Below are 27,797 nucleotides of genomic sequence, written 5' to 3' on the forward strand. Positions count from 1 at the left end.
CAACATGAGAAGTGAATGATTAAGTAATTTGGAGATCTATGGAGGTATTATATACTTGTTGCTGAAAAAAGACAAGTCCTACACTCTGCAGTCCCCCAGTACGCTGACTCTCTCCACTACCATATAGATGGAACAGGTAGAGTGGTAAACTATCGGTTAAAGATTTATTCAATATATAAAAACAATTGCTAAACACACACCAAGCTTCCACGATAAATGCAAGGATGCATTCCATAGGACCCAATCACTTATATGTCCATATAATTGATCAAATAAATCACATTTTCAACTGCCCGATCTCCAGCCCAACAGGTTTTGCCACCAGGGCATCAGCAGGGGTACTAGCAATCAGGGGCACACAGGAGGAGAAAGAACACATACATAACTTTAAGGACCCAAATTTCAGGATTTCTAATCAGGAAGTTGTCCACATTCATTATTTCCCCATAGTCCTTCATTTTATCAGCATAATTCTTTGAAAAAAAAAAAAGAAAAAAAAAAGCTAATATCAGACTTTAGCTAGTTAGGGGCAACTTACTTTGAGTGAACTTTTGTGCTTGCCGTATAAAGAAAAGTTACAGAAATAAAGTGAAAAATAGATAAGGACTCCTATTCAATTTACTTTTCCCCTTGGACTTCTCACAGAAGATGTTTCAAACCTTACCAATAAAATGCCTTTTGAGCCACAGGCAAGGAAATACTCAATGTAAGTTTGAGATGACTTATTTTCCCAATGTAAAAACACTTTTTCAATTGTCAGGTGCTGAAAAGTTATTTTGTACATAAAATGAAAATGTACCGTATGTCCTGGAAGAAAACTCAGGAGAAAAGGTAATTGAATAAAGGTCTAGGAGAGAGAACTGAAGACAAACATTGAGTGCGTCAGAGCCATTCAAGGCAACACTGTCCCAATTGTGTGATTGGATTCATACTTGTCCACACAAAGTGGTGTCAAAGTGAGGGGTACATTGAAATAAACAATTTTGTTTTGAAAAGCAAAACTGTGTCATCCCTGTGATTGCACGAGTGGTTTGATACGCTTTTGTAACCCTTCCGTTAATTTGTATTTTGACATAAAAAAAAAAAAACAACAAAAACACTTTAAGATAACTTTTCAGCACTTTGCAATTGAAAAGGTACCCAAAAAAGGGGAAAAACTGCAGTCAAAATTATTTTGCGTATTTTCCTACTAACTGGTGGTTTAAAAAGGCATTTTATTGACAAGTTGGAAATTATCACCTAGGAGAAATCTCAGGAAAAATAGTTAATTGCATATGGACCAATGAATGAAATGGCATATTTTCATACTACTGTATTTTAAAAATGATTTAGTCAATGTTTGCATCTCTGCATATGCACACACTTCCAGTTCCAGGAAGATAGGCACTTCCTGTGTGGGCAGGGTCTCTACATGCTGGGGATCAGGTGGGAGCCTGAATCTGGATTCAGTGTTGGACATATGAGTCACAAAACTACCACCATATTTGCGGCCCACAGGGCCGGATATATGACAGGAACGGGAAAATCGCAAAGGCCCACCCTATAGGACATATGAGTGGAAAGGGTTAATCTGTCTCTCACAGTTACAATAAACCTATCATTACAATTATAGGCTGGTCATTTATTGGTCGAAGGGTAAATGAGCAAAATTAGCAGGGGATCAAACACTTCTTTTACTCATTGTATAGCTGAGTCGCATGTCTGCACAGCAAATCATTTTGCAAACTGTCATCCTAAGGATTACTTAGCCATAGTTGTGGTTGAAAGAAATTGAGCATCCATTAGTTTAATGTTATAGCAGTATGCAGAGGCGCCGAAAGAATTAAAGTATTTAAAAAGTTTAAATATAGAGGAGGCAGTGGTGGACTTACTGCCTCCAAGCGAACACAAGATAATATTGATGTAATATCAATAAAGCAGTTTATTTATACACTCTAAAAGATCGTACAACGCGTTTCGCAGGATTGACAATGCTTCTTCAGGCAATAGGGATGGAGCATTACAGACTTGTTTGTATTTGCTCCATCCCTATTGCCTGAAGAAGCGGGGTCTTAATCCTGAATTGGGTCAGGTCTAATATCTCCACATTATCAGTGGTTGCTATCATTATTATCAGGTAACTCTGACTTGTGAGTATATTTTATTTACTCTATCATCTCTTCCTCTGCTACCAGTACATAGTACACCATATTGGGCTCTTGGTGTCCTTCTTTTGTCCACTAGTTTAAAGTAACTGTTTCACATTTTTATACATAAAGAGGTTAAAATACTTTATTTACGCAATAAACTTTTTAGCTTGGCTGTGGATTCTTGCCAAAATACTCACTCTTTAGACATAGGAATGTGTTGATCAGTTGGGATGGAGAAGGACAGATAGGAACAATGTTCTCCAAAGCTTTTGTTTGCTTCCTGTCAGTTTTCTTTACCCAAACAAGCCTAATTAGAAAAGACAGGACATGTTTATGTTTAATTACAAGCAAGATGATTTTTATCTACTGCTATGACTTTTTTTTTTTTGGTTCAGTGTCGGTTCAGAGGGACGGCTCCCAGCAACTCATTTTGTCATGCTCAAATAGTTTTCTGCTGTTTGTTGTCATTTGTCATAGCCCTGAGTACAAGAGTACAATATAATGCAGCTGACTCCAGAAGCTGCATGTAGCTCTTGGGGAAACTCAACCGCTGCGTTTGACTATAAGACGGCAAACAAGGCATGGGAGGTGGTAAGCATTCCTGTCAGTAGGGGGAGGGAGTAATAGGTTGAATTGCTTGGGTTAGTAGCAAATACATTTCCTCCACTGGCTAAACATATATATGTCATGAGGGTATGTTGTTGTTATTTTTGCAAAGTAGGGCTTGTAATTGATATATGATGAGAGAACCAAAAACACAGAAACAATTAATAAACCTTTATTTCCAAATAAAAGATTGTCGGCATACATTGTACTAGGAACATAAATTCAATGTTGTGATAACCAGGACAAATTGACAAATAAAATGTGTGGGTTTTATAATTCTTTGCTTAATTTTTCCTTTAAAATGCATAGAAAATATAGTTATTACAAAAAAAAAAATCCTATAAAAAGCCTAATTTGTAGCAAAAAGATATAGATCATTTAGGTGTGATACGTAGTACTTTGTATACATGAAGCGATCTGCAAGGCATCTTTCGGCAAAAATAGTTCTGTAATTTCCCCAAAAGTAATCAGTCTGTTGAGTATGCCAAATCAATCTACACATGTGTAAGATGTCTCTTCTATCTGATCTTTTGTTCTCCCCAACTGCCCTCAGGTGCACAAGAGGAAGTGGAGTTCTGGCCAACCAGGAAACAGGGCCATAGCAGAGAGGGAAGCCAGAGCTGGACCTATCAGCACCGTGCAGTCTATCACAATCAGTTTTCAGCAAAGATTTGTTATGGGCAGATTCCAACAGGGAAATTTCTGATATACTCTCCTTGGTGGTAACCCCAAGTCAGGCTTAGCATGGAAAACTACAACTCAGAGTGGTAACCCTGAGCCTGACTCCTGGTAGCCTCCAGGAGGTGTGTGCAGAGTTTAACACGCAGGGGGTGTTTCAACTCACCTCCCCCAGGATCCAGACACTGGCAGCCATTCTCCTTCCTGTCCTCGGAGGCTCTGCATCCCTCTGTGGAGATCATCATTTGTCATCATGATGACAGATGCTAATATTACTGCAGGGTTACAGCACCACCCAGAGGACAGAGAGTGAACTGCAGTGCTGGATCTCAGGGAGGTGAGTAAATGCTGGGCTGCCACAGATCTCTCTGCGGTATGATTTTTTCCTGGTTTTAGGGTCTGAAAGCTTGCCATAAGATTCCACCGCTTTTAGACCCTAAAATCCGGAAATAATCATACCGCCAGGGAGGTTAATCTGAGCTACATATTCTTTTTTTTCCTTGCCCCAATTTAAAGTGGATCCGGGATGAACTTTTACTCCTTGCATAATTGTGTTCCTTACATATAGTTTATAGGGCATTCCTCAAGCCAAATACTTGTTTTGTTTTGTTTTAATACTCTAATTCCCTATAAACTAAACAAGCCACACCCACAGCTTCTCCAGAGTGCCTTGGCGCTTGCAAGGGATTGTGGGATTTCAGTCTGGGCAGGTGAAAAAGGTGTTACTAGCTATAGATTTCAGAGGCAGAGTTTTCACAATCTGAGAGCTGCAGTGCAGATACAGATCAGTTGCCTGTGTAATGGAGGAGATAAGAGTGGAGTTTTCACAGAATATGCAGATTAGCATGCCTAGATACAGATAAGCTTGCCTGTGTGTGTAATTGTGTAATAGTGACAAGCAGAAAACATGTCTGCTCCCATTGTATCACAGGAAAAAATATTAATATACTGTTGAAGCGGTTTGAAGATAGATTTGCTGTGTAAACTATCTAAACTTTAGATAAGATATATAGACAAGTCACTTGTTATATTTAGTTTTTCATCTCGGATCCGCTTTAAGTAAAGTGTCCTTTCATTACACATTTATGAGCAAACCATATAGACATGGCAGAAGCCATCCGATCTCCAGAGGCATTTGTGGCAATATAGTCCTGCCACACACTTGTCAGAAGTATTTTGGAATCCTTGACTTGCAAGGTATTATTATTCGTACGCCATGTATGTGCATGTGCAAGGGAAGATGGTAGTGAAACCTGACGGTAGACCGAAGCATGATCCGACCATATCTGGCTTCCAATCCTAGCCTGCAGTGACCAAGACAGGAGAGCATGAGATACCAGAAAAATATTGAGTCTGCTATAATAATTATGTAGGGAGGAGAAAAAGCTACAATCCTTCTCATCTAGATGAAGCACTCTCCATACATTCATTGTAGCTCAAAAAGAGTCTTTTTAATAGCATTAACCAGTTCACCCCCAAGGGTTTTTACCCTAACGGACCAGAGCAATTTTCACCTGTCAGTGCTCCTCCCTTTTATTCCCTAATTACTTTATTACAACTTCTCACAAGAAAATGATCTATACCTCGTTTTTTTCGCCACCAATTAAGCTTTCTGTGGGTAGTACATTTTTGCTAAGAATGTTTTTATTCTAAATGTGTTTTAATGGGAAAAATACAAAAATAATGGAAAAAAATCATTTCAGCCATTATAGTTTTAAAATTAAACATTCTCCAGTGGATAAAACCAACTCATTTTATTTGCCCAGTTGTGCTGATTATTAAACCATTTAAATTATGTCCCTATCACAATGTATGGCGACAATATATTATTTTGAAATATAGGTGTTATTTTTCTGGGTTTTTTTGTTGTTGTTCTAGCCATAATTACAAGCCCCTATGTAATAAAGTAAAATAAATTTTCCCACATAAAATATAGATTGAAAAAAGCTGAGTCCCTAAGGAAACTATTTATTTATTTGAGGCTGATTTTTTTTTACAAGGGTTTTTTTTTTTGGGGGGGGGGGTTGGAAGTGTAATGTATTCATTTATTAATACTATGTATGTTCATATTATGTATGTGCATGTATGTGTAATATACTTTTTGGCCACAAGATGGCGCTAGTGAACACTCTCCGTAATAGGAAGTGATCACTTTTTTTTTTTACACTTTATTAAACCTGTAACAATTTCCTGTTTTTGTGAATGGACGTAGCCGCCGTTCGCGGTTACGTCCATTCACTCCAGGCACTGCGATTGGGTAGAGGACCACTTGGTCCTCTTCCCCAATCACATAGCACGGAAACCCGACGGTAATAGCGGCGCGGACACGTGCGGAGCGGCGGCGGGAACGCGCGACGTATTAAAACGTCATGTTGCCGTTAATAGGCTGAAGCTAGTGTTGGGCGAACAGTGTTCGCCACTGTTCGGGTTCAGCAGAACATCACCCTGTTCAGGTGATGTTCGAGTTCGGCCGAACACCTGGTGGTGTTCGGCCAAACTGTTCGGGTTCGCCCGAACTGCTGAATGCCCAGCCGAACAGGGCCCCTGTTCGGCCGAATATGGCCCCCCTATGGGGTCGCAGGCATAAGGGGGGGAGCATGCCCCGATCGCGGGGGGGGGGGGGGGGGGTCGGAAATTCCCCCCACCCCCTCCGCTAGCGCTCCCCCCTCTTCCCGCTTCCCCATACAAAAGTTTGACGAAAGTAAAATAGTACCGGTGGTGGTGGCTGGCTGCTGCAGTTGCTGGCTGGCACTATAAAGTGACTGAGGAGGAGGAGTTGGAGTAGGACGCGTTGAGGGAGGCCGGGCAGCGGGCGGTTCAGCGGTAGTACCCTTGTGGTACTTCCGCCCTTTCTCTGACCTCACGTCCTCTGCGTGATGACGCATACGAGGGTACGCGTGACGCGTACCCTCGTATGCAGAGGACGTGAGGTCATAGTGCCAGCCAGCCACTGCAGCAGCCAGCCACCACCACCGGTACTATTTTACTTTCGTCAAACTTTTGTATGGGGAAACGGGCAGAGGGGGGAGCGCTAGCGGAGGGGGTGGGGGGAATTTCCGACCCCCCCCGCGATCGGGGCGTGCTCCCCCCCTTATGCCTGCGACCCCATAGGGCCCCCAAAAGCGGGATGTTCGGGGAGTTCGGGGTTCGGCCCGAACATGCCGAACATCGCGGCCATGTTCGGCGAACGTTCCCGAACCCGAACATCCAGGTGTTCGCCCAACACTAGCTGAAGCATGACGTTTTAATAGGTATGCTTGCCATTAAATAGTTAAGGGCTTTAAAACGTTGGCTAGATGTGCCCTCAGCGTTATCTAGTAGTGGGTCTAGAGTGAAATGAATGCCCCCTCCAATTATAGTGTACCCTTCTCTGAATTTATCTAGGCTTAACTCAGGGTGACCGCGCGAGATCTATGCAGAGCAATGGCGCGCAGCGGGAGGTTTCACTCACCTCTCCGGGGATTCAGACGCCGGAAGCCATTCTTCTTCCTTTCCTCGGAGGCTCTGCATCTCCCTGGTGAGATTGCCACCTGTCATCATGACGACAGCCGGTGATCTCACTATAGGGTTACAGCGGTATTTCCGCATTTTAGGGTTTGAAAGCATGCTAAAAAACTGCACTGCTTTTAAACACTTAAATTTGGAAAGTATCATACCGCCAGGGAGTTTAACCACTTCCCAACTGAGGGGTTTTACCCCTTCAGCATCCGAGCAATTTTCTCCTTTCAGCGCTCCTTACATTCATTCGCCTATAACTTTATCATTACTTATCGCAATGAAATTAACTATATCTTGTTTTTTTCGCCACCAATTAGGCTTTCTTTAGGTGGGACATTATGCCAAGAATAATTTTATTCTAAATCTGTTTTAATGGGAAAATAGGAAAACATATGGGAAAAAAAACATTATTTTTCAGTTTTCGGCCATTATAGTTTTTAAATAATGCATGCTACTGTAATTAAAACCCATGAAATGTATTTGCCCTTTTGTCCCGGTTATAAAACCATTTAAATTATGTCCCTATCACAATGTTTGGCGCCAATATTTTATTTGGAAATAAAGGTGCATTTTTTTCAGTTTTGCGTCCATCCCTAATTACAAGCCCATAGTTTATAAAGTAACAGTGTTGTACCCTCCTGATATAAATATTTAAAAAGTTCAGTCCCTAAGGTAACTATTTATGTATTTTTTTTAATTGTACATTTTTTATTTTTTTTTTTATTACAAAAAAAAAAAAAATGGGGAGTGTGGGAGGTAATGAGTTAATTTTTTTTGTATAAGTAATGTATGTGTGTGTGAAAAATAGTTTAGGGTGTAGTTTACTATTTGGCCACAAGATGGCAACAGTTTAATGCGACCTCCAAGCTTCCTTCCGGAAGCTTGGAGGAAGTACAAAGAGGCTGGTATTTTTTTTTTTTTTTTACAATGATCGAGCTGCTTAGCGAAAGCAGCAGATCATTGCGGGGGCAGAGATCAACGAACGGGAATGTATTTTCCCGTTCATTGATCTCCGGGCGAGCGGGCAGCGGCGTGCACGATCGCGGGAGTGCGAGCGGGAGAGCGGACATCGGCGGTAGCGGCGGTAGCGGCGGGGGGTGCGTATATCTACGCTCCGGGCGGGGAAGTGAAGTCCAAAGGAGCGTAGATATACTGTACGTCGGCGGGGAACCAGTTAATAATGTTTCTTGTAATATGCTTATCTGATCTACATTTGGCATATAAACTCCCACCACTGTCAACAGAGTATTATCCACTATGCTATGCACATTCACCCTTACTTCTTTTATAGCTGCCATGAGTGAACGGTGAAGTGCATTCGCTACTCCTCTAGATTTGGAATCACCATAATCTGCACAGAACTATTGAGGATAATACTTGTTATGAGTTAGATCTGGGGCAAGCCCCTTCTTAACATGCTTTTCCTGCAGAATCAAAAAATGAACTCTTTCCAAGTGATATTTGTGAAGAATGTGTGAGCATTATTTGGGTTTGTTGAATCCATTAACATTCAAAGGGCATAGTTAAGAGCCATCACATTGCAATAACATAGATATTGCTATATATTTTGAGTATTTTCTGGCTTGCTGGTGGTTTAAAAGGCATTTTATGATAAGGTGTGAAAATATCACCTAGGAGAAATCTGAGAAAAAAAATGAATTGCATATGAGCCAAAATCAGCAAAAGCATAAATCAGAGAATAGGTATCAAAGGGCCTAATGCACAAACTGCTGGTAAAATTCCTGTGAGCTGCTCAGTGCAGGGCAATAATACCAGTACCAGGGCCGGGCCGAGGCATAGGCTGGAGAGGCTCCAGCCTCAGGGCGCAGTGTAGGAGGGGGCGCAGAATTCATTCAGCTGTCATTCCTAATTGTGTTTGAAGCAGAAAGAAATAAGAAAAGGGGATACATAGCAGTGACTGCAAGCCAGATAACTAGATATTAAGGTGTTGGGGAGGTTGTGGGCCCTGTGGCGCCTCTTAGTCTAATAGCAGTCAGTGTGTGACGGCTGGGGTGGCAGGGATGGAGGGGTGCACTTTGGTGTCTCAGCCTTGGGTGCTGGAGGACCTTGTCCCGGCTCTGACCAGTACTAATGCCAGCAGAGTACCACACGTTGTGCAATCAGCACAACCCATTAGCACAGCATTAGTAACGCGCATTAAAGGACAAGTATTGATTAACATGTTTTTTAAACTGAGCTTAGGATGGCTTGTGTAATTGTTCCTAAATACTGCTGTATCTGTCCCCCTGCTTATCTCTTCCTTTTTTTTTTTTCGACATTTACATTTTTATTGAAGATTTACATAAGAAGAAAATATATCAATAGATCAACCTAAAGACCTAAAATAACTGATAACAAATGTAGAAAAAAAAAACTAGAAGAAAGTACCGTATTTTTCGGACTATAAGACACACTTTTTCTCCCCCTAAGGTAGGGAGAAAAAGTCCCTGCGTCTTATAGAGCGAATGTTCCCCCATAAGCAACGATGCACAGCGTAATCTCCTATCTAGCCAGACTTGCAGCTCTTCTTACCATTAACTGCTGTTGGGTGCACTCCCAGTTAGATGTGAGGAGTTCCTGTTGTTCCTCCTCCATGTCTGCTAGTCTGCTGCTTGCAGCTCCCCCGTTCCGCTAAAAGAAGCGGCTGTAGGGCAGACTGACAGCTGAGGATCAGACCACATGGCCGGTTGGGCTACTGATCATGTGGCCCCTGGGTGACATCGCAGGTGGACAGCTGAGGATCCAGGTGGCTGCAGCCGGGGCCCGGGAGTAGTGATGGGACCCTGGCAGACTGTCCTGTACTGGTGGAGGTGTGCAGAATGATCGGGATCCAGGTAGCTCTCTGTGAGGGGTCCTGGTGGGGTAAGTGGGGAAGGTTTGCTTGCACTGACGGAGGTGTGCAGTAGGATCGGCTAGATGACGCTATTCTTCCGATCCCGGGTGGTGCGGTGGTGACATTGGGCGGCCACTGTGGAAGGACGAGTCAGGATCCAGGCAGCTCTCTGTGTGGCTGTAGCCGCGAGTAGTGATGGGACCCTGACGGGGTAAGTGGGGCAGACTGTCCTGCACTGGCGGAGGTGTGCTGAGCCGGCCTCTGCCGATGCAGAAGGACTGGCTGGATATCGCTGTTCTTCCGATCCCAGGTGATGCGGTGGTGACATTGGGCGGCTGCTGTGAGGATGAGTAAGGATCTATGTAAGAGTGAACAGAGGCGCCAGCAGGATAAAAGGTTCTAAAAGGCTTAAAATCCCTCAGGAGGTGGTGGTGGACTCGCCTTCCCGAAGCAGACAAGATACCGTCAGTTTTATGACAACAGGTTTATTAATACTGTATACTCCAACACAAACAGTGCAACGCGTTTCACGGGTATGTTCCCGCTTCCTCAGGCAATAAACAGGTAGGAGTACACAGTATAGTCTCAAAGTCACGAATAGCGCCTCTGAGTAAGGATCTAGGCAGCTCTCTGTGGGATGACACTGGGCAGCCACTTTGTTTACTTGTCCAGGACGTAAGGTCAAGCATGTAGGTGAGCCATGTGTGATTGGTAGGTGGGTTATGAGAAGAGGGAGGATGGAGCTGTACATGCTGTCACTGCCCTTATGGTGCAATCATCTCTGGTCCTATGCTGATCTGTATTGGGTCCTGCCTGATCTGTATTGGGTCCTTGCTGACTTGAAATGGGTCCTGGCTGATCTGTATTGGGCCCTGGCTGATCTGTATTGGTCCTGACTGATCTGTATTGGGTCCTGACTGATCTGTATTGGTTGTGGCTGCCTGTGTTGGGTCCTGACTGCCTGTACCTGGTCTGTGTTGGTCCCTGGCTGCCTGTGTTGGGTCCTGGCTGCCTTTGCTGATCTGTGTTGGTCCTGGCTGACTTTGTTGATCATGGTTGCCTATGCTGGTCTTCGCTTTCTGTGCTGGTGCTGGGGGAGAAGCTCTACAAGATGCCCCTGCACCATGGATGCACTCAGGTTTAGTATTTTTTTTTCCTGATTTTTGTCCTCTAAACCTAGGTGCGTCTGAAAAATACAGTTACTTCTCTAAAATCACTTTGATTATTAAAAAATTATCTAAATTGTCAATGCACAAAAGAAAACAGGTTAGAATTTATATGACCAAGTTGAGGATTATCTATTAAAGAGAACCTGTACTGAGTAAAAATATTTAAAATAAACACATGAGGTAACTTCAAATGAACATTACAGAGTTACCTTGCCATCAGTTCCTCTCAGAAGCTCACCATATTCTTCTGACAATAATCCCATCCAGTTCTGACAATATTTTGTCAGATCTGAAATATATTGGTTGCTGTCAGTAAAATATCAGTTGCTGTCAGTTATAGCTGAGAGGAAAACGGATATACCAGGTAATGTCCATGTTTCCCTATGGCTCAAGTGGGTGATGTTACAGTTTAACTGTGTGCTGACCAGAAAGCTGTTATGGGGTAATGGCTATTTTCAAAATGGAGGACGGAAAATTCCCTTGATCATAGTGAACAAACAGGACGCGGGACAGGAGAAAGACACTGAGGAGTAGACTACATGGAAGGTAAGTATGACTTGTGTATGCTTATTTTGACTTTTATTTTCAGTACAGGTTTTCTTTAAGGTTTCGTCAGGAAGTTAAATGAGAGGATTGGAAATCTCATGGATTGCTTTTGGACAAATGTAAAATTAGGCCAATTATTTATCAATTAATGATTTATGGGAAGCAAGATAAGGTACCTATATCATATAACCTGTTTGGCTTTGCCTTTGAGATGAATTTAAAACAAAATTAATTTATTAATGACCAATCAATATCCCATAAGTCTGAGTTATTGTGAGGAGAAAATTTAGTTAGGATAGCTTTCTCTAAGGAAAAGTTTTGTTGGATTAGATATTTGAGATGAGTGAATGAGGGAATATCTGGAGATTTCCATTGTGATACAATAAGATGTCTGGCTGCGCATAGAATGTGGGAGATGGTCCTTCTAAACTGAAAAGGATATTTTTCCAGGCCTATATGTAGTAAGGCTAATTTGGGGTCTAATGGAGATGGGAACCCTGAGTATTGTTGAATTAATCTGAATATTTGTGCCCAATATATCTGGATATCTGGACTTAACCAGAGGATATGAAATAGGGAGCCATTATGAGAGCAATTTCTCCAGGATAGAGGAGATGCAGTCGGATAGAATGAAGCTAAAGTACCAATCCATCAAAATCTTTTGCCAAGTCTCTTGATGCGTGATACAGTGAGAGAATTTTGAAATGGATTTAATAGCTTTAATGGTTTAATAAAAATGTATAGGGGAATGAAAAATTAAACTCCAGCAGTCTATATATTTATTCAGATTACTAGAGTGATAATCTACCATTTCTTTATACCAAAAAGAGGTAGTTTCTTTAATATTAAGTGGGTTGTTTATGAATTTGTTAATATTATTAGGAAGGGTAGGAATCTTCAGAGTGGTATTCTTAATTAGATGATTAATCTGGAAGTATGTACATTGGTCTTTGGATGTAAGATTATACTTGTTTTGTAATATTGAGAAGGGAATTAGAGAGTTACCATCTATAATTTCATTTAAGAAGTTGATCTTATACATAGCAAAGCAGATCGTATTTCTTGTCTCTTAGAGAAAATCTCTGAGAGAATTGTGGCCGAGGGGTTTAACTTATGGGCTGATTCTAGTTGACTAATTTTTTCAAGAAGAGATGAGATTTTTGCAGTACGAACTTTTTTGAGTTTTGCACCATGTTGTATGCATAGACCCCTTATGAACGCTTTATGGGCAAACCAGGTAGCTGCTGCACCACTGTATTGTTTGTATAAAACGGGTGTAAGGTTTATATAAAAAAAAAGGTGAATTCATCTATAAATCTATAAGTTTATATTTAGTTGTTTCATCAGACTATCTCTTCATTTTAATGTTATAAAATTCCTTTCATGGAATGGTGGTGGACCAGGGCATCAGATCAGTGAATCATGAGAGGAAGGGGGAATCCCTCTTCTTACAGCTGTTAGCCCTATGTGTACTTTATATCTTTAGCAAATGACTTGTCTAAACTGCAGTTGTAGTTTTGTCTCTCTCTGAAAATCTCACTCAGAGAGACAAAACTCAGGGCTCTTTCACATTAGAGCTCTTTTCCTGCGTTTTAACGCAAAATCAATACTTTGCGTTTATAAGGTAAAATGAAAGTCCATAGACTTTAATTTTACCTTTCACACCCGACGCTGCGTTTCACTGCATTGCAGTTCAACGCACACGGGAGTGTTGAACCGCCGGGAGCCGTCATTTCCCCGTTGGGTGAATTAATAGCTATCACCGCTGTTTGCGTGGCACCGCAGTATCCCGACGACACACCGCAGGCCATTCAACATGTGCAGGAGAACGGCTCCTGCATGTGTTGTCTAATGTGAAAGATCCCTCAGGCTTTGAGGGTTGGTGATCTGAGGAGAATAATGCACTGATTTGTGTAGAACTAGCAGCCTAGAATGAATTTATCTCTAGCGTAAATAAACATTCTCTTTTTGTGTGTGAAATCTGATACCAAAGCAGGATTTTCATACTAAAGTGTTTTTGTCTTTTTTTGTGCTGTACTGTGTAGTCCATGAGAAAAGTGACAATACAGCCAGTGCTGGTCACTGCATCAAAGAACTGACTCCCCTTCCCTAATAAATCATTCCAATGCAGCTAAAATCTACACACAATGAATTACAGCTTTTGCTTCTGATGTTTATCATAAAAAGTAGGAAAACGCTTACACAGCTACTTAGACATAATTTGTACATTTTAATTTGGTTATTGATAGTTGTCCTTTAAGCAAGTTTTGTAATGTGCATTACCATGGCAATGCTTGTGTTAACAATGTTCCTCAATCTGCTCTAATAACGCAACAAGACAATATTACCAGCTGCTCGCGTATCAAGCCCAAAGGTACTTTCTGTGCATCAGGTCATGTGTGGGGCGAAGTGAAACTGGCAATGTAAGTGTGGAAACAAGCCTCCACAGTCTGCTATGGCTGCTAAATCGGGCTATGTTGAATGTTATAAACTGTCTGGCATCTGCAAAACCTTTAGTGAAAGTGAATGAAGGTTCTGATTGTGTCATTGCATAAATATTGGGCTACAGCGGGTGAACCAGGAAGTATAGCATCATGAGATCTTTAAATTACCGCTTCTAAGCTCTGAAATGGTTTAATCCCAAAGCCTTCACTTGCCATCACTGATTAACTGCAGGCAGTGAGCTAAATACAGTACACACATGAAATACGGTACTTGTTAAGTGTCTGCACTGCCAAAAGATTTTTAATGCTGTCCAATCATTTCTTTGATCTCAGGGCTGGTACACATGGTCAGGCAATTAGTTACTTGGGAAGGAGACAGACGGCACCTTACTGTCCTACTTGCTATTGACCAGCACACACCCGCAACGTTATAACGGGATTCCAATGTTCTGGACCCCGTATGTAAGTCTGTTAACCCTTTATTTAAAATTTTATTCACTTTTGGGCTTTCAACTATTTCTGCCGCTGAGACGTGAGCTTCACGTCCACAGCGGCAGCTGCTACAGCCGCAGGGACGTGCTAGTCACATCCCTGCAGTTTCGGGGGTTGTGTGCGCGATCCTGTGGGCAGATGTCCGTGATCACGATGTTGCTGGCAACAGGGGGGATTGGCTGCAGGGGACGACACAAACCGTCCCCTGAAATAAACCGTACATGTCCGCCAAGAAGGAACACTGTCCAATCGTTAGATTTATGAATGGGAAAGTTCCCATTCATTAATCTCCCCTCTAGGCCACCGTGATCGCAGGCATCCATTGATGCCTGCGTCACTTCCCTAGTTACAGTGTAGCAACATATTACTTCCTATAGCGTACTTATTGTACGCTAATAGGAAGTACTCAGCGGGGACATCTTGTGGCCAAATAGTAAAATTACATCTACTGACTTTAGGGAATAAAAATGTTTTAATATGTATGTCAAGAGGGTGTATTATTATTAAATTATGGGCTAAACATTAGTGATGGGTGTAAAACTGAAAAATGCACCTTTAATTCCAAATAAAATATTGTCACCATACATTATACTATATTTTAACTTTGCAATAACCGGGACAAATGGCCAAATAAAATGTGTGGATTTTAATTACGGTAACATGCATTATTTTAAAACTATAATAGCTGAAAATGGAGAAATAATGTTTTTTTTCCATTTTTTTTTCTTATTATTCCCATTATAATGCATTTAGAATAAAATAATTCTTAGCATAATTTACTACCCAAAGAAAGCCTAATTGGTGGCAGAAAAAACAAGGTATAGATCATTTTGTTGTGATAAGTAGTGATAAAGTTATTTGGAATGAAAGGGGGGAATGCTGAAATGTGAAAATTCCTCTTGTCCATGAGGTGAAAAATACCAGCGGGCTGGAATGGTTAAAATACGCTGTTTGCACTTGTATTGTATTTTTTTATATTGTATTTTCCATGCTGATGCCCTGGATGCTGTATTTGCTTTGAGTTCATGTACTTCCTGGGTCACGGCTTAGCTTCCGATTGGAGAAAGCTCACGGAGGCGGGCAGCGAGGGTCAGAGGCGGGGGAGCCCTGCAATAGAGGAGGCGAGGGAGCGATCATGAGTGACATTTGCAGGTAAATAGAGGCCTGTAATTGTGCACAGAACATGTCTCTGTGTCCTATTAAGATTAAAAAAAAAACGCCTGGGGTTCTCTTTAAGTGCTTTGAAAATAACGAAAACCCTGAGAGTCCCCCATGAGGAGATGGGCTAGTCCAAAACCTGTCGGTTCTGTCAGATTTCTACTACCTACTGAAAGTGACAGTAAGATAGAAGAAAGGTAATTTATGGCTCATTTTACTCTTGAAGAAATGCACTTCTTTGTATGTGTTTTACATTTTAGGATTTTGACGATAGTGGTCCTTTTCCTTACTCTAAATACACCTGCCTGACACTGAAACTGTCATTGGTAGATTTTAAGGGCTCCATTTCAATTGAGTGCTTGGGGCCCCATGTAAAACTCTCACTCTCACTCCTCAGCTACGCCACTGGATCACTGTATTTATAGAGGGATGATCAGCTGACTGCAACTTTAGATCTACAGATATTGTCCTCACCTTTGAAAATAGAGAATGCCATAGGCTATCTGTGTCACAATTCAACTCGGTGTTCTATAGATTGCCTCTTTTTATAGCAACTGGTCCATTGGGCAGCATGGTGGTGTAGTCGATAGCACTCTCGACTTGCTCTCCCCATGCCTGTGTGGGTTTCCTACGGGCACTCCAGTTTCCTCCCACATCCTAAAAACATACAGATAAGTTCATTGGTTAATTGTGAGCTCCTCTGAGGCACAGTTAAGTGACATGACTATATACTCTGTGCAGCTCTGCATAAGATGTTGGCACTATATAAACACTAAATAAAAATTATAATTCAAGTGAATTTTGTTTCGAATTGTCACTTTAGGGTAATCAGGGTATGTGATCAAAGCAATTTCCAAAAAATAAATAAATAATAAAATAAATCCCCATTGTCCTTTTTTAAGCATCGGATGATCTGATTTTTAAACTTGGAGGACAAAGTGGTAGCGGACTGTTCAGTTCTCTATGTTTTGTGCTGCCTCCGAAGTATGGTAATCTAGCCTATTTTTTAGCTGGGAGTCTTTGTAGTGGTTACCGCACTCATTACATCATCAGTAACTAATGAAGAATCAGAGACTGTGCTTTCTGTGTTGCAGTAATAAGTTCTGTTCTAATCAAACTCGTCACTGATATACTATTACTGATATGTGTGAATGAGAGATGAAAACCCAATATAAACACTAAAGAGGAGCTGTCAGCCGTACTATCTCAGAAAACTCCCCCACATATATTAGTAGATAAATACTTCCTCTACTTACATAATATATGTATTGCACTGTCCACACTTTTATTTCAGTAAGTTTTATATAGTACATAAAGAGAATTCTGTTTCTGTCAGTTTCCATTTTAGAATCCCTGTGTCTGAAGCCAATCCTGATGTCATTTCCTCCCTTACTCTGTTTCCACTCCTCTGCCTGATTGTGTATGTATGCATGTATGTATGGCCCCTCTCAGTCTTCAGGCACTCCCACACAGCTCTGTAGCTGCTGCATCCTCACAAATCGTTTTGTGACTTTGCAGACCTGGTTTATCTGTATGGATCGGATTTCAGCTGAGTCACTTTCTCAGCTTATCAGCACAAGAAATATTGGCCAATCAGAGAGGAACAGACGTGTGGGAGGAAATCCGGGAGTGAAAGAAACCTCAGCCAATCAGGCTGCATTAATTATGTATGAGGAGAACAGGGGAGGGGGAAAAAAACAACCAGCATGCACCGCAACTTCTCTTTTGCGGCAGTACCAAATACGAGCCAGGCGACCTGGTAAATGATATTCTATTGAGAGGAAAATTAAGAGAGATTTTTAACTTTTTGGATTGCCTGATTAGCATCATTATTATTTGTTTACCATATAAAAAATAGAGAATTGATTTTTGATTTCACGCCTAACAGTTACTCTTTAAGTTTGTCAGCCAAAATGATAATTCGTAATGAAGTCAACCAATCAATAGTCTTCTGGCATCCGTGTGATGGTCAATGCATTGCTGAGCTCTGGCAAGCAGGAAGGGAGGGTGAGGAGGAGAAGATGAGGGTTGTCTCTACAGACATTAGGTCGTCAGTCAATATGATCCTAAATGATTGTTCGGCCAGGAAAATTTCAGACTTCAGACGGCTGCTAAACCTTACGTTAGCCTGCGGCTCTCAAGGAAGTTTGTCTAATTGGGCCAGATTGTGTTCATGGGAGGTCCAGCCAGATGTGCTGGAGCCACACTTTCATTGTATCAGTTTTTCAAATGCAGTATATGTTCTGATTTGATGTCTGTGAATCTAGTACAACCAGTGTATGAACTCAGTGCATTGTGGTTTGGTTGCATTGGGATTCATGTGCACAAGGCCCTATATATGTTTTAGAATGTATAACCAGGTACTATTAAAATGACAGCAATTAGTTCAGTCTTAATACCTGAAAAGCACCTCCTTAGGCAGCGAACTCTGTGCTATTCTGTATGGGGAGGTTGGTAAAATGTACAGATGGTAAAATTTGCAGACGTACACACGACTAGCCACTTACTTGTTTGACTTGGCCACTTGGTGACTGTCCATTACATGTGTGTGTGTGGGGGGGGGGAGGAGTCAGATGAGTAAAGACATGACTGTGGCTACCCACTACAGGGGTTGGACAACACAATGGAAACACCTAACATTTTGGCATCATAATCTTTGAACATGTTTTAAGCAATCAAAACTTGACACATGTTACATTTTTTTTGTTTATTATTTTTGTTATTTGTTATGTTTAATTAAAATAATAGTTTTTTTTACAGATATTTAAACCAAAGTTGGTTATAATTTATAAAAATGGCAGATCTCTCAGACTTTCAAAGATGCCAAATTGTTGGTACTCTTATGGCAGGTAGAGATTGCCTGAACCTCCGATTTTAAGTTCGAGAACTGGGTTCGCGAACCTCCCGCGAAGGTTCAGTACGCACAAACTTTCGCGAACCGCAATAGACTTCAATGGGGAGACGAACTTTGAAAACTAGAAAAATGTATGCTGGCCACAAAAGTGATGGAAAAGATGTTTCAAGGGGTCTAACACCTGGAGGGGGGCATGGCGGAGTGGGATACATGCCAAAAGTCCCGAGTAAAAATCCGGATTGGACGCAAAGCAGCGTTTTAAGGGCAGAAATCACATTGAATACTAAATTGCAGGCCTAAAGTGCTTTAAAACATCTTGCATGTGTATACATCAATCAGGGAGTGTAATTAGAGTACTGCTTCACACTGACACACCAAACTCACTGTGTAACGCACCACAAACAGCTGTTTGCGTTGTGACGGCCGTGCTGGACTGGTGTGCACCATGGCCATAGTGCAGGCCGTGGCGGTTTTCAAGCCCATATGGTCGCCGGGCTGTGGTAGCTCAATGACAGAACAACAGTGACTGCCCAGCTGATCAAATTTGGTCTGTCCACAAATAAGCAACAACCTTATTATCTTTGGTGTGCCACTCCCCGAGACACTCATATAGCCGGCGGTCACTGCATCATTGTGATACGCAAGCCCCTTCACCGCAGCAAGGTAATGATCACGAAGGGGAATGGCCTTAAAAATTCAGGAATCCGCCTGGAGTCCTGGACCCTGTTGGTGGTGGCAGAAAAGGCAGTCAAGCGGCCTGCGGGCAGATATGCTGTGTGGGGAGCGACTTAGTCTTGGGGCAGGCAGTCACACGGCGTGCAGGCAGAGATGCTGTGTGTGGGGGCTGACTTAGTCTTCGGGCAGGCCTGAGCGTGCTTTGCAGACCAGGCATCCGTGGTCAGATGGACCCTTGACCCAACGCTGTGTGCCAGAGATGTCACCACTTGCCTTTCAACATCACGGTACAGTTTAGGTTAGGTATTGCCTTTTTTGAGAAAAAACTGCAGCCTGGTATCTTCCACTGCAGTGTGTGACTTTGCTTTTGTGTGCTGCTTTTCCTCAGGTGGTCATCCCATTGCAGTTTGTGCTTTGTAATCATGTGCCTTGGTAAGGTAGTTGTCCCTACGCGGGTCTTGGTCTTTCCACGGCTCAATTTTTGGTGGCAGAGAGTACAGATGGCATTGCTCTCATCTGAGGCAGACACACCAAAAAATGTCCACACCGCTGAGCCCTGGGGTGATAGCACTTTGGTGGTGGTGGCCGACTGAGTGTTAAGTGGGGTGCCAGAATCAGAGCAGGAGGAGGAAGATATGTCACGCTTCCATGTGGAAGCTGAGAAAGATGAGGTGTTCTGTGTTAAATAGTCAACTACATCCTGACAATATTGGGGGTTGATGGCACGTGCCTTCTTCTGAACACTGTACTTTGGTCGAGGGCCGCACAAAATCATGACAGCGCAACCTCGAACAGACCTGCCAGGAGTCTTGCCTCTGCCTTTTGTTTTGTCCATATTGGGGGGGGATGAAGTGAAAGGTATGCACTGACTTGACTAATACAATGTGCAGTCACACAGGTGCAATTAACAGGTATGCACGGAGTGGTATATCACACTGCGTGCACTCACGTAGGTAGGTGGGTGCACTGAACACAACAGGTAGGTATATGCAGTGATGGGTATTACAATGTGCACCTGCCACACACAGACAGGTAGCGGACAGGCACAGTGACACTGCGTGCACTCAGCTCATGTAGGTAGGTGGGTGCACTGTGAACAACAGGTAGGTAGGTATATGCAGTAATGGGTATTACAATGTGCACTTGTCACACACAGACAGGTAGTGGACAGGCACAGTGACACTGCATGCGCTCAGCTCACGTAGGTAGATGGGTGCACTGTGAACAACAGGTAGGTAGGTATATGCAGTAATGGGTATTACAATGTGCACCTGTCACACACACAGGTAGTCACTGAATGTGCTGGGCCTGGAAGTGGCACACACACAGTATGAATTATCAAGGGTGTCTATGCAACACATGTGTCAGTGGGACACACAGAAAAACAAAAAATAGATCACAAGAACAAGATTAGCTCTCAAAAGAGCTGTTGTGGGGTGCTATTTTAGCAATAAGAATCAGCAAGGAGCAAGCTAACAAGCCTACAAGAGCCTAACTAATCTTTCCCTATGAGAGTCTGCAGCAGCAGCAGCTGTCCCTTCTCTATTTACTGCAGGCACACAAGTGAGTAAAATGGCCGGCGATGCCTGCCTTTTATAAGGGGGTTAATGGCTCCAGGAGGGAGTGTAGCCTTATTGGCTACAATGTGCCTGCTGACTGTGATGTAGAGGGTCAAAGTTGACCCTAATGGTGCATTATGGGGCAAACGAACTTCCGGAAAAGTTTGTGTTCGCTGGTGAACGCGAACCACCGAAGTTCGCTGGAAACCATTCGCCGCATCAATCTGCAGGGGGCCTCATAATAATTTAGCTGTAGCATAAGAATTTATGGCTGAGTTGCTCTTGCTCACAGTAAACCGACCTGGAGCACTGGCAAGCCACTAATTGAAATGGGGGGTAAAAGTTGAAAAAAATCAGAATATAAGTTTAGGAACATATTTTGCAAACTGAAAAATAGCCAAAATCTGGGAGTCGTAATTCATTGTATGAAAAGAAAAAAAAAATTACTTGCCAATCTTCAGATTTCCCTCATATGAAATTGCCAAACAGAAGTTTTTGCTTTGTTCCCAGTACATCCAATGCATGTATTATGATACCGTTTAGTTAAAGGGGCACTATGGCGAAAAATTGTAAAATTGTAAAATTTTTCCAGAGTAAAATGAGCCATAAATTACTTTTCTCCTATGTTGCTGTCACTTACAGTAGACAGTAGAAATCTGATAGAAGTGACAGGTTTTGGAATAGTACATCTTTTCATGAGGGGATTCTCAGGGATTTATTTATTTTCAACAGCACTTAGTGAATGGCAGTTGCTCTGTCCAACTGCCAAAAAACTGTGTAGCGAGCAGGGAATCATTGTTAAAATCCTTTTTAACCACTTTACCCCCGCACGTACGAATTTCTCCATCCCTTTTTCCATCCTTTCACCCCCAGGGACGGAGAAAGCCGTACTTTCCGCGCTCCCGCCGCTGACTGCACTTCCGCTCGCTCTAGCGCGCACTCCCGCTCGTAAACACGCCGCCCGCCGCTCGCCCGGAGATCAATGAACGGGAAAATTCATTCCCGTTCGTTGATCTGAGCCCCTCAATGATCCGCTGCTTTTCCGCTAAGCAGCGCGATCATTGTGAAAAAGAAAAACTTAACCAGCCTCCTAGTACTTCCTCCAAGCGTCTGGAGGAAGTACTCCAAGCATACTCCCCATTTTTGTTTTGTAATTAAAAAAAAATTAAAAATTTACAATTAAAAAAATACATAAATAGTTACCTTAGGGACTGAACTTTTTAAATTTTTATGTCAGGAGGGTACAACACTGTTATTTTATAAACTATGGGCTTGTAATTAGGGATGGACGCAAAACTGAAAAAAAATGCACCTTTATTTCCAAATAAAATATTGGCGCCAAACATTGTGATAGGGACATAATTTAAAAGGTTTTATAACCGGAACAAATGGGCAAATACATGAGTTTAAATTACAGTAGCATGCATTATTTAAAAACTATAATGGCCGAAAACTGAAAAATAATGAATTTTTTCCTACATTTTTCCTATTTTCCCATTAAAACATATTTAGAATAAAATAATTCTTGGCATAATGTCCCACCTAAAGAAAGCCTAGTTGGTGACGGAAAAAACAAGATATAGTTCATTTAATTGTGATAAGTAATGATAAAGTTATAGACGAATGAATGGAAGGAGTGTGCTGAAAGGTGAACATTGCTCTGGTGCTCAAGGGGTAAAACCCCTCAGTGGTGAAGTGGTTAAGGAATATCTTTATAAAGAATAACAGCCTTGCTGAGAATCCCATATGAAGAGATGGACTAGTCCAAAACTTGTTGCTTCTGTTAGATTTTGACTACCTACTGTAAATGCCAGCAACTTAGGAGAAAAGTAATGTATGGCTCATCTTACTCTGGAAAAAACATACTTCTCATTTGTCTATGTTTGCACATATTTTACATTTTACAATTTTTCGCCATAGTGCCCCTTTAAGCATTTAAATGTTATTTTTTGTATTTGTAAATGATTAAGGGCTAGTAAGTCTACTACAGATTACATTTTCACAAAAAAGACAGATTTTTTAACTCTGCTGTGATTTTAACATGAAAGATTATCTCAGAATCAGAATCAGATTTTATTTCGCTAAGTACAACAGGGGTTGTACCCGGACTTGGTTTTGGCACTTTTCTCTCTGGGATGAGCCTTAGCGCCCAGGATTTCGCCGCTGAGTGCTGATCCATTGATTTTACAGATTGCGTTGTGATATTGTCCTTGAATCGACAGTTGATATGTGTGTACACTGTATGCCTCTGAGGAAGCGGTCGTTGGCTGTGAAACACGTGTCAGGCAGTCCTTTTTTATGATGTGGAGTTCTGTATTGGGTCGTGTATGTACTTGTCCGCAATCTTGAAGAATTTGGAAAACTGAAGAATAAAAGACTTTCTGTTCATTTAAAACCCCGTCATATATTTTCTGTAGATTGGTTTTGGCACTACAGGGCCGGTCATGATACAGTAACATACAGTGGTATGGTAACAACAGTATGGTACAAGGCATACACAGTGGTACAGTTACACAGTATGGAGTATAAGCTTACAGTAAAAACAGAAGACAAGCATACAGTAGTAGACATACAGTAGATACAAAAGATACATATAAGATGAGAAGGACCTGGGGGTAATCTGCTGCCGTCAAAGGCACTTAAACGCTCTGCAACGATAAATGAATCAGACGCCCCACGGTCAGACCTCGGTGCAGGAACGAGAGAGAGATAAGTGAAGAGGAAGAGAGAAAAGTTGAATCCCTATGGTAGTTGCTGGCTAGTTAGTGTCCTGCATTAGTGTCCCCCTGGCCAAGCGACAGACCCCCACAGGCTGCCGCTCGCGTAAAATGTGCTGGAGGCTGCTGTTCTCACTACCATGAGGGGACGAGGATGGCATGTCTCCTTCCCCCGCAGATACAGGATGGTACATATATTTAGTGGGACTTGACATGGATGAACAACAGCAAGGCCCAATTGAGCAGAGACCATGACTTTGTGGCTCCTCTTACAGACCTGTGTGATGTGGAAAGCTAGCTGGCGAGTTTCCTGTTCCATATGGCAAAGGGGGCATCTTGGCTTCTTTCAGGATGGAGCTGTTGGCTGCAGGCTCGGTGCTCCAGCTGGTAGCATGCAGAGCAGCCTAGGAAACGGCAGCCAGATGGAGTGGAGGAACTAGAAGCCTGCACTATGTGTGCACTTGGTGAGTGAGACCCCGAGGTCCAGGCAGCAGCAAAGAGATAGATGTGTTAAGCAGGCATGCACAACCTACTGTTGCAGCACGTGAATGGCCGAGCCTCTGACATTGCAAAGCTTCACGTGGGTGTTGTCCTGATGCAGACGGTGTGACCGCGTGGATGCAGAGTGGAGTTTGGTTCTGCCGTATGGCTGAGAGCCTGGGACCTGGCGAAGGAGGCTGATTGTTGGAGTAGGAGTGGAGGAGTCATGCGTTCAGATTCTTGAACTCTTCCCGATGCCGGTGAGTTACTGTGTGTGGCTCGGCGTGCGTCTGCAGGATCTGGGCAACCCGCTGGAGCGAGTACTAGACGGGAAGATGCGGCAGGAGAGCTGGAGCAGCGGCTAGGTCTCACCGGGAGCCGCTGTGGTTGTTGCAGTGGCCGGCGTCACGTGTGCACTATCCACGTGGCGAGCCGGACTTCATAGCAGTGCTGGTGTGCGCTGGAGTCCCGGAAGCCAGAGAGATGCCCATACAACTGATGGCGTGGGGGAGCCATAGGAGACCACTTGGGGTGGTTTTCGTCTGGGTTCCAGGGGAGGAAAGGAGAAAAAAAGAGTAAGCAAGCCGGAGCCCTGTGGCCGCGGCGACCTAGTTCGGCACCATCTTGGTGAGTCAAAAACAAGCTGAATAGCAATACTTGTATGTAGTCTATGCACTGTGTACAGTTAGATGGGCATACAAAGTTTGCATCTGGTACATAATATTGTCTAGAACAGGCACACATTTATATCTGTAGTAGCACCTCCATCTTTCTCCTCATGCTGATGACTTGCAAGTACACCCTCAGCATTGTTTCCTCCCCTTCAGCATTTTGTCCTCCCCTCCAGCCTTGGCCCTCCCCTTCATGCAAATAAGCCTGTGAAAGCACAAATTAGCACATGCTCTGTATAGGTTATGGGCTGGATTGATGACATTATACGAGCCAGGCTTGTTTTGGTACAGCATTTGGGTAAGACATGAGAAACAGAGCAGAGGCAGAGCAGAGTGATTATAAAGATAAGAAACAGCATGCTATAATTCTTATCCAAGATGTCTGCCTGCCTGCCTGGATCAGGTTACACCTCTTTTCACAGTGGGTGTGGGCTGGGAGCATGACATGGGGGGTGGAATAGTGATATCAATCCCCCAGCATCCCTTGCGTCCCTGTTTAGGAAAGAAAAAAATTGCCGGGCCTGAATTCAGTCAAGGGCTGAGATTTCAATCCCATATGAGGAATACGGACCATGGATGTGAGAAAATCATACTGTATTATGTGTGACTTAATTTATCTTAGCGACTAAATCCAACTGTAATTTATAATTTAAAACAAACAAACTGTTTCACTTAGTCTCAAATAACACATTGCATTTTATTAAATAACTGCATAACAAAACCCCCATATAAACCCCCATAAAAACGAGCCTAAGAGTGTATCCCAGCCTAGCATACACAGCCGGCCGTGTCATTCACGCTGCACAACCATAACATCATTCAATCACAGATGTATACTCCCGGGAGTTCCAGAATGTATGTTATCTTCCTGATGTCTAGGCTATGTCTTTAAGTCCAGTTCCATGTTAGTACTGCGTGCAGTCAATTGTAATGAATCCCAGATCCATACTAGGTAATCTTCACAAATAAACGTTTCAACCATTTACTATGCTGTCTTGTCATAAGTTTCCTCATATGAAGTTCATTCAGGGGGAGTGAGGGTTAGCATGCAGCAGTATTGATCCATGCAGGGGATGGGTGTCTTTCTGGACCACTTGAATATGAACAATAGGAATATTGTGCTAACGCATACTATTGATGGAAGTGAGATCAGCTTTTTGGACTTACGAATCAAAAAAGACGGTGACAGAATTAGGACTGAAACTTACCGCAAACCAACCGCAGGAAACACCCTCCTGCATGCCTCCAGTTTTCACCCTCCATCTCTGCTGCAAGGTATACCTGTGGGACAATTGTTGCGCGTCCGCAGGAATTGCAGCAGAGAGGAGGATTATGTGAGGGAGGCGGAGGAGATGTGTGGACGGTTTAAGCACCGTGGCTATAGCAAGGAGGTACTTGAGAGGGCAAAAGCACGGAGTAATGAGATCCCAAGGGAAAGACTCCTGACACAGGACAAGAAAAAGAGGACACCAAAGGAGGATGTGACAAGGGTAGTGACGCAGTATGGAACCCATTGGAATCAACTGCGGAAACTCCTAGCTAAACATTGGCACCTACTGAGACTTGATCCTAAAATAATACAGGTTGTGGGGGATTATCCTCATATGGCAGCCAAGAGGGCCCCTAACCTGCGCGACATGCTGGTGAGATCTGAGTTTATATCCACCACAGCTCAATCGTCGCGCATGTGGTTGGGTCCTTCGACACGCCCTAATGGGATGTACCCATGTGGAAAATGCTCAGTGTGCCACCTAGTTGATCGTGTGGGTTGCTTTTTAGACTCACAGTCTAGGAGATCATATGACATCCGATCTTTTATAAACTGTGAGAGCAAGTTCGTGGTGTATATGATTACCTGTCCGTGTGGACTTAAATACATCGGAAAAACGACACGTATGCTTAAACAAAGGATACAACAACATGTGGGAAACATTAAAGAGGGAGATGAAACTAGCCCTCTAGGCTTACACTTCAAATTATTCCATCACAAGAACCCTGATTCATTGAGATTTAAAGGGATTATTAAAATGCCTGTGCCATCAAGAGGGGGGAACTTGGATAGACGTTTATGCCAGATAGAATCAAGCTGGATCTTTAGATTAGCCACAGTAATTCCAAGGGGATTGAATTCAGATTTACCTCTGTCCCCCTTTCTACCAGAGTAGATCCATAGCCCCCCCATTCCAATCCCCCCCCCCTTATTCCTTTTCCTCTCCCTCTTCCCCTCCCTTCCCTCCCCTCCACCTTCCCCCTTCCCCCCTCCCCCCCCTTCTCTCCTTTTCTCCTTCCTTTCCTCTCTCCCTCCCCCCTTCTTTTCCCCCCTCCCCCCTCTTTCTCCCCCCCCCCTCCCCCTTACCCAATTTTACCTACCTTTCTCCCTTCTCTCCCTTCCTAATCCCCTTCCTTACCTGAGTGGGAGGGACTTATAGGACGATGATATGGTGGCTGAGTTGAAAAGGAACCCCTCTACATGAGGATAATAAACAAAAATTCCCCAGAGTGAGAAAAAAGTTTAATCTAAGATAATAGGGGTCTATGTGATTTACTGATGTGTAGGTAGACTTTGTGTGATATGCATATGGGTAGGTTTGTATGTATGTATGTATGTGAGAGGATATGTGTATACAGCACATGCATAAAGCGCCCATATAGGCAGGTATGCATAGACACCTGTAGATAGGTTTATTTGAACTTCTATGTGAATCCTGTTCTCTTTGCAGAAAAATGGAACTTATGGTCCTTATGTAAATGCATTATGACTGCGGGGCATTGCTCTGCGAGTAAATGTAAGAAACTATAGCGCTATGAAAATCAACTGCTGTGTTATTAGGTGGGGAACTGAACAACCAATGACCAAGATGCAGAGGCGGAGATACGCAGAGTAGGCAGGAGTGGATGGCTTTAAAACAACATGACGGCGCTGCCCATGTGACCGTCTGAGGAAGCCCGAGGGGCGGGCGATACTAGTTACGGGACAGGCCAGAGTGACGTCACACGCTGCGCGCTTGTCGGCGCATGGATCCAGAGTAACGTGATTCCAAGCTGGCAGTCTAAGGGGCTGAGAAGAGGAGGCGAGCAGCGGCTGGAGGGGGGTTGGAAGAGGCACCAAGAGGAACTACAAGCTGGAGGAGGTGGTGAGAGCCCACAGGGCAGAGCAGTTCACATATGCTTATGAGGGAAGCGGAAACGCTGTTATTGACAGACGCTAGCCCGCTGCATGTTACTGAACTTTCCCTATGCATCACAGCCTATTAACCTATGTGGTCGCTTGGACTTACTAATGATCCC

At 43.0% G+C, this 27,797-nt stretch overlaps 1 protein-coding gene and 1 long non-coding RNA gene across 4 annotated transcripts in view; one reads left to right on the forward strand and one right to left on the reverse strand.

Moving 5' to 3' along the window:
• The window catches only part of LOC137518247 (uncharacterized), a 70,120-nt gene extending 58,915 nt beyond the window's left edge, over nucleotides 1-11,205 (reverse strand). For both annotated transcript variants that reach the window (XR_011020771.1, XR_011020770.1), the window contains exons 1-2: nucleotides 11,123-11,205; nucleotides 2,327-2,436 (exon numbers count right to left, since the gene is read on the reverse strand). This is a non-coding gene — a long non-coding RNA (uncharacterized lncRNA). The remainder of the gene's footprint in view (nucleotides 1-2,326; nucleotides 2,437-11,122) is intronic.
• The window catches only part of VIPR2 (vasoactive intestinal peptide receptor 2), a 171,198-nt gene that overhangs the window by 15,883 nt on the left and 127,518 nt on the right, over nucleotides 1-27,797 (forward strand). Inside the window, exon 1 of one of the 2 annotated variants that reach the window (XM_068235840.1) lies at nucleotides 11,387-11,459. The exons of the other annotated variant lie outside the window; for it this stretch is intronic. The gene's annotated coding sequence lies outside the window, so the exon portion shown is untranslated. Of the gene's footprint in view, nucleotides 1-11,386; nucleotides 11,460-27,797 lie in introns of those variants that run through there. 2 annotated transcript variants of the gene reach the window in all.

The sequence above is a fragment of the Hyperolius riggenbachi genome, chromosome 5 (assembly GCF_040937935.1).
Source record: "Hyperolius riggenbachi isolate aHypRig1 chromosome 5, aHypRig1.pri, whole genome shotgun sequence".
Classification (NCBI taxonomy): domain Eukaryota; kingdom Metazoa; phylum Chordata; class Amphibia; order Anura; family Hyperoliidae; genus Hyperolius; species Hyperolius riggenbachi.